Source organism: Lytechinus variegatus, chromosome 3 (genome assembly GCF_018143015.1).
Source record: "Lytechinus variegatus isolate NC3 chromosome 3, Lvar_3.0, whole genome shotgun sequence".
Taxonomy (NCBI): Eukaryota; Metazoa; Echinodermata; class Echinoidea; order Temnopleuroida; family Toxopneustidae; genus Lytechinus; species Lytechinus variegatus.
In genome coordinates, this window is record NC_054742.1 from 50,259,317 (window position 1) to 50,267,166 (window position 7,850).

Genomic DNA, 7,850 nt, shown 5'->3' on the forward strand with positions numbered 1-7,850 from the left:
AATTGATGGGGAAATATAGTTATATTCAGGTCTCTTGTCACTACCCCCCCCCCCCGGCCCCCTTTCAGGTACTAGGCCTAGCCTGGCGCTTCGCGCTTGTCTTATCCGTAGTCAAGGCTGCATCCGTAGTTGAATCTGTTGTCACTAGAACAGTATAGAAGAAGAGTATAATGTAAAATCATTTAGCACAAACACTAATGATTCTTACATTTGAATCTTAGAATCTTAACAGAAGGTGATCTAGATATAAGAGCAGGGTCCCATTAAATTTTCAAGCGCAAAAATCAGTGTGCGACTGTATAATACATTCCCCAACTGCGGCAAGTAAAGAAGTAGATGATCGTCGGTGTATCGTTTTCAAAAATGAGGCGATTATAAAAATCATATCATAAGTTACAGTTATATACAATGGTTGAAGTGGAGCTATACATATAGGAGATATTTTAACAGGGCAAAATCCCCTCAACACACCTTCCCGATCAGTTACTTTGCTAGTCGCTACGTTACCGCTGGCGCCACCCATTATTTTCATCTACCTGGACACGCCCCGGGGTTATATGTTATTCAAGATTATGTTATCTTACCAGCCAATGTAGAAGCAGCCGTAGTGGTACTTGCATCAGTAATTGTGACTTTAGGGGGGAAAATCACACATTAAATTAATAAATAAAATAATTATCAAGAACATGGGGTCAATGACCATCTACAAGTTTCCCATAATAGACAATTTTTATACCATAGAAACAATAGTGAGCTGTAATGTTGTGCAATAGATTTGATTTTGTCCAACCGATGATTGTCTGAGTTTCATATGTGTCTGTTGTTGTGTTTGTTGTGATATATTGAATTAAAAAACATGACGGTTTATGTAAATAATGGAGACAATGTGGTAAAATGAAAACGAATTATTCTCGAAATTCCCAAATAATAATGATTGTGTAAAAGATGATATCGTAGGAAAGTTATATATATCTTGGGAAACAACTTTCGGGCAATAAAGATAGTGATAAAGCGTTCGTTCGATCGGCTGACACTAGGGGCAAGTAGTCGTTCCTACTGTATGCTGTATAACATAGAGCGCTTAGACTTCTAATGAAGCGCTATTAAAGCGGTGCCAGGTAAAAATGGCAGAGGTAATAATGGCAGAGGTAAAAATGGCAGAGATAATAATGGCAGAGGTAATAATGGCAGAGGTAAATATGGCAGAGGTAAAAATGGCAGAGGTAAAAATGGCAGAGGTAATAATGGCAGAGGTAAAAATGGCAGAGGTAAAAATGGCAGAGGTAAAGATGGCAGAGGTAAAAATGGCAGAGGTAATAATGGCAGAGGTAATAATGGCAGAGGTAAAAATGGCAGAGGTAATAATGGCAGAGGTAAAATTGGCAGAGGTAAAAATGGCAGAGTTAAAAATGACTGAAGTAAAGATCATGACATGCTACATCAACAAGGAAAAGACAGAGCCTTTCCAGTTAATATCAGTCATAATTAATGGCCTTGAATGGACTCGTATCGACGGAAGGAACATTATGAACTGAAAAGATATTTAGATTTTTTAATCATTTTAGGTCAGCTCTATACTTTATCATTGATATGATTATACTCAAACATTTTCATGCCAAACTGATTTCACTCAGTGAGTGACGACAAGATTTATCTAGGCCATTCGTAGAGTAGTACAGCACGTCATCACATACATACCAAACGAATATTAATGTAAACACCAAATGTGCGCTACCATTAACACACTGAAATAGACAAATTCGAGATTTTTTCCGACCACTTGCACTACTTGGATAACAGCAAAATAACAAAACGTTCTGTAATTATAGTAATTTTTTCATATTTCAATATTATAATGGATCCGAATAGATATTGATATGTTACGTAATAATGTAAATGATACAATAATAGCAAGTAGTGTTTAATTTTTCAGAGCAATACCTTATTGCAGCTAGTCCAGTGGATGGCAGGTTCCTAAACTAATTTCTATGGTAATAGTTACCGCATGAATTTGGAAATCTGTAGCGAATCAAGGATTTTAATTCAAACTTGTAGGCTTTTCTTAGGTACCATTCTATCGACCTGTTTTGAAGGGGGAAATTCACCAAATTATTTACTGTAAAAATAGCAGAAAAATTTATTGGTGAAGGTTTACGGAAAACCCATCAAAGATTAAGTCAGTTTTTAGAAGTTTGAGTTTTTGATCTGTGACGTTATATACGAGCAGCTGCCCCGTATTACTTTTCAAAGTTTTAATCAGTGGTTCATGATTGCTAAAAAGTCTTTCAGGAGCGGATGTGAAACAATTTATATATTGATATACTACAATAATTATTTAGAGGGGTCCACATAATACAAGCATCGCTTTTAGTGGATCCCTCCATCTTCTCTGAATTTTATTTTATAGTGATATTTTGCTAACAAATAACACTTTGCTCTGTTTTACTTATGTAAAATTATCATGTATTGTGCATGCCTCAATTTATATTGTCTGTATAAGTTCATTGTAATTATTTCGACCACTTACTTCATGTATTGAAAATTAAATAAATTGAAACTGAAAAACAATGAAAAAACATTTTCATTTTTTGAAATTGAGATTTAATAGATATTTTTTATTACACCAGATTTATAAAAAAAAAATGCTCGTAAATGACGTCACCGTTAAAATATAAAGTTCTAATACCTATTTAAATCTTTGATGGATTCCCTTAAACCCTAACCAATATCATTTTAGATTATTTTCTGCTATTTTTACATTAAACTTTATGTCAGGGTGAATTTCCCCTTTAATGAACTAAGTACAATACTTGGGATCCAGAGTGTGTTTCAAATTTGATTATTTAAAGAGTGATTTGACATGAGAAAGCTGTGCATGTACGTCCATGAATGAATTAAGACAAGTGGAATGCCTCTGGCCGTCTCACCTGCATCACGTGGTTCAATATAGCAGCAGTGCTGACTTTGAAAACTACTCTAACTCGCACAAGATGTTCAGTGATACATGGTTACTCTTATGTCCACTTTTTATGAACTAGACCAATAAACTTACAGAGATATGATGGTTATTCAACAAAAAAACCCAACATGGCCAAAGTTCATTGACCTTACATGACCTTTGACCTTGATCATGTGACCTGAAACTCGCACAGGATGTTCAGTGATACTTGATTACTCTTATGTACAAGTTTCATGAATCAGATCCATAAAATTTTAAAGTTTAATGGTAATTCAAGAGATACACCCAATTCGGCCAAAGTTCATTGACCTTTGACCTTGGTCATGTGACCTGAAATGCGCACAGGATGTTCAGTGATACTTGATTACTCTAATGTCCAAGTTTAACGAACTAGACCAATAACCTTTCAAAGTTATGATGGTAATTCAACAGATACCCCCGATTCGGCCAAAGTTCATTGACCTTAAATGACCTTTGACCTTAATCATGAGACCTGAAACTTGCACAAAATGTTCAGTGATGCTTGATTACTATTATGTCCAAGGTTCATGAATCAGATCCATAAATATTCAAAGTTATGATGGGAATTAAACAGATACCCCCAATTCGGCCAAAGTTCATTGACCCTAAATGACATTTGACCTTGGTCATGTGACGTGAAACTCATGCAGGATGTTCAGTGATACTTGATTAACCTTATGTCCAAGTTTCATGAACTAGGTCCATATATTTTCTAAGTTATGATGACATTTCAAAAACTTAACCTCAGGTTAAGATTTTGATGTTGATTCCTCCAACATAGTCTAAGTTGATTGACCCTAAATGACCTTTGACCTTGGTCATGTGACATGAAACTCTAAATAGGATGTTCAGTAATACTTGATTAACCTTATGGCCAAGTTTCATGAACTAGGTCCATATACTTTTTAAGTTATGATGTCATTTAAAAAACTTAACCTCAGGTTAAGATTTGATGTTGACGCCGCCGCTGCCGCCACCGCCGCCGCCGTGGCCGTCGGAAAAGCGGCGCCTATAGTCTCACTCTGCTATGCAGGTGAGACAAAAAACCAAATCAGGTGTCATCAATTTGGTGCAGAAAATTTACAGTGTGATTTTAAAATGTTACCCTTTCCATTACTCAAACATTTTAATTCTAATTTTCTTCTCAAATCCTTTCTTATTTAATCTATTGTACATGGAATGGGTTCAGGCGCGCCGGAACACTTTCAGTTTTGGGGGGGGCAAAATCCCGAAGGGGGCACAATATTTTTGACAGCGTGAGATACCGAAGCGATCGAGCGGGAGAGGCTATGGGACCCCCCCCCCCCACGGTAAGGATTTTGTTTAAAAAGGGAGTATAAAAGTTGCATTTCTAAGTGCATTCAAATATGAATTTCTTGAAAATTAAACAGTCTTGGAGTTCTTTTTGCTCCTTCTGTTTCCTCCCTTCTGACCCAGCCTGGTGTTTCTTCATGACCAGGGTCGCAGTTCCAGCAAATTACGAGCCTTATTGCAAACGAAATTGTTTCAAACCAGTGTAATATAGGCCTTTTAAAGACTATAAGATGACAAACATGACCGTACGCAGCCGGGGGCCGCCGATCGAGAGGGCAAAATTCACCAAAAGTGTGCACGAAATCCTTCAATTTCATTCTAGAAAATGCAAAAGCTCCCCCATCACAAATCCCCTCGCTCTTACGTTTCTTCGAAAATTTAGGTCTTGCAGCCCCACCCACTCCCGGGTTGTTGTTTTTTATTTTTGCTGAAACGTCCATGAATAACAAAAGCTGGGATGAACCAGAGAACATAGCTGCCATCTCGATCTGATTAGTAACAGGTAATGCATGGGAAGAAGTTTTGGAATCTAAAATACATAAGTGCTATATATGAGCTGAAATAGTATCAGACAAAACGCCTTCCAATCATGCCAATGAAAAGGAATAGAGGAAAATACGGGGCTGTGAAAATATCTTTAAGATTTTTTTTATAGTAGAGTACTACTGTAACGCTAATTTTTTTTATATTCTTTACATATTTATTCATATCTCGGATAATATGAGTCCGTTCAAGAAGACACTTTCACAGATGATTTTATTTTTTTCATGTCTAAACATTATTTCTAAGTTGCTTTCGAATGGGATTCACCATTTTTACAAATTATAAATTATAATCCTCTACACATGATTATTCTGAGTGTAATTTTCTGATAACATGTCTATATTGAGTTGAAATGACCTTGGTATTTTCTTTAGGGCACTGAATTGTTATTATTATTTGTTTGGCGTCACCTGTGCCTGGGAGGCGAAAAGCGAACTGAATCACTATGATCCACAGGTCTCTCCTCCTGATATAACTGATTGGGGGGGGGGTGCAGGTGGACCTCGACACCGGGGTTTCCCCCTACTCTCATACAAATAGTGCAGTGGGTTCTTAACTTGCAAAGGTGGTGACTCTCCTCTACACGGGGCCTCCATTAATCGTCCTAGACGAGGGACGGAGTGTTTTCCATTGTAACATAGCCTGCATCTATGAAACATGGGAGAGACGTTTACACACAACGCACTGACTTCAGTCATCCGCCCAGGGTGGACTCGAACCTACGATCTTTGGTTCGACTTCGACGGGCAGACGCGTTACCGACTGAGCCAACACGGCTCTCTAATTGTTATCACTGTATTAACTCAATTTATATTTAGTTGAAAATGAAATAATTGAAACAAGTTTCTCGAGATGTTATGGTTTCTGGGCTTGACAGCTATGACATAGATTCCATATCTTGCTCGAGTAACTAGTGTTCACGCCCCATAGAGATGTATGCCCCACCGGGGTTCACGCGCGTTAGTTATATCGGGTCCGGTCTGAGCGTTTCTGGGCGACCGCGCGTTTGTTAGACGACACAGCCAGCATCATAGAATTATAAACCTAATCATTGGTGGACCACTATCAATTTGCCATTCGCTTTTAGTCTGAAATGTATTCATTAAAAGGTTAAACGTTATCACACTGTAATAAGATGGAAAAGTGGCTTATCAAAGCTATGTTTCACAGAGGAACTGTTCGTCAAAAGAAGCGAGGCTTACTAGATAATGTATTTGCCCCGTCAGGGGCAAAATTTTTTCATTTTTGACAATGAAAATGACAATTTTCAGGCAGAAAAGTGCATTCATTTACTTTTGTCCTTAAATAATTTATAATTTTTCATCTTTCAGGGGGGGCAAGTTGGGGGGGGGCAAAATCTCGTTTTGCCCCCCAAAAATTTTATTTGGTGGGGCAAGTGCCCCCCCTGCCCCCCCGCTTCCGGCGCCCTTGAATGGGTTTTGGATTTTTGGCATGGGGGGGGGGGTTAAGACTGGCCATTTATACCTCTGTCATTTTTACCTCTGCCATTAATACCTTTGCCAATTTTACCTCTCCCATTTTTACCTCAATTACCTTTGCCATTTTTACCTCTGCAGATCTTACCTCTGCCATTTTACCTCTGCCATTTTTACCTTTGTCATTTTTACCTCTGCCATTTTTACCTTTGCCATTTTTACCTCTGCCATTTTTACACCGAGCCATTAAAGCAATTAGGCCTATAGTTATTATCATTATTGCTACTATTATCATATTTAGTCTTAATTCATTAAAAAATATAATAAATAAACACTTAGTCGTAATGTACATGTATGATATCTTACCTATGACAGTCTGAGTTTGATATGTAGTTGTATCAGTTGTTGCTGGAATAAACGAAACATAAAATGAGTTACTTATTGAGTATGAATACGATTTGTAAAAAAAAACTTTGTAGAATTATAATGATTATTGATACCTTCATGTGATATACGATCCCCTAATAGTCGAATAAAATACACCAAATATCCTACGAAATGAAGTTTGCCAAGGAGGCTGTCTGAATGGAACATGAAAAGAAACATAATATTTGACACTTACGAGCAGTTGTTAGGTCATCAGTGGTTATTGAATCTGGTATCGTTATGAGAAAAAAGAGAAAATAGACAATGCTGTAAATGTCAACATGTGACAGGACTTCACCTATAAGTAATCAAAATACCAAATATTTTGTGAAATATATAAATTGATAATGACAAATTTCATAACGCTATAAACTTCGCATCATCTCACCAGTAGTGGTAATTACATCTGCATCCGTGGGTCCATCTGTCGTCACTAGAAAACAAGGGATGATAAAACCATTCAAATACACTAATTATGCATATGAAATCCCTTAAAAGAAATCCCTATAGAATTGTTTGTGTAAAACACGAGTTAGGGCCTTTTCACACGTGAATCTTGAATCATCATTGTAATGATGATTGCAATTCATCTTTAGAATCATCGGACCTTTCACACGGAAAATTCGTACCAGAATTTGAGTGAAACTTAACTGAAAGACACCTCCGGAGTATAATTTGAATTCGTGATTGTGACTAGCGTTCGTGATTCTAGTTTGGTTTCACACGTGCTAAAATTCGTCATTAGCCTTATTTTCTCACTGGAATCTTTCAAATTACGATTTTTTTTTACCGTGTGAAAAGGCGGTTAGTTTTCTCTCATAATAGGAAACGAATACAATTCTTGGCGAATAAGATTAGTGTGTGTGTCGTGACAGGGTTTACTTTATCGCTTTTGGAGTTTCTTTTGGTTTCGTTCAGCATTCCTCCGCCGATATCAGTTGAATAGCATTATGTCACTTTTTGAATCAATTAGAAAACAATGATCCCTTGAGTAAATTTGCGACAAAGGGACTATAGAGATTTGATTTTTTAAAAATCGCAGTAACCAAAAACAGCACCATGATTTAAATGGCCACTGTCTTCCAAGTTCTTGACTGTTCTATACTGACTCATGGCCGGAAATCCCAAGGGGGACAGGGGGGACGTGCCCC

The 7,850-nt window shown here is 37.3% G+C and overlaps 1 long non-coding RNA gene across 1 annotated transcript; it reads right to left on the minus strand.

Moving 5' to 3' along the window:
- Positions 1 to 6,639: 6,639 nt before the first annotated feature.
- On the minus strand, positions 6,640 to 7,134 carry LOC121412300. Its single transcript, XR_005969596.1, has 3 exons — positions 7,088 to 7,134; positions 6,896 to 6,928; positions 6,640 to 6,681 (listed from the first exon to the last, which is right to left on the minus strand). It is a non-coding gene; the product is annotated as an uncharacterized LOC121412300 (long non-coding RNA).
- Between the last annotated feature and the right edge of the window lie 716 nt (positions 7,135 to 7,850).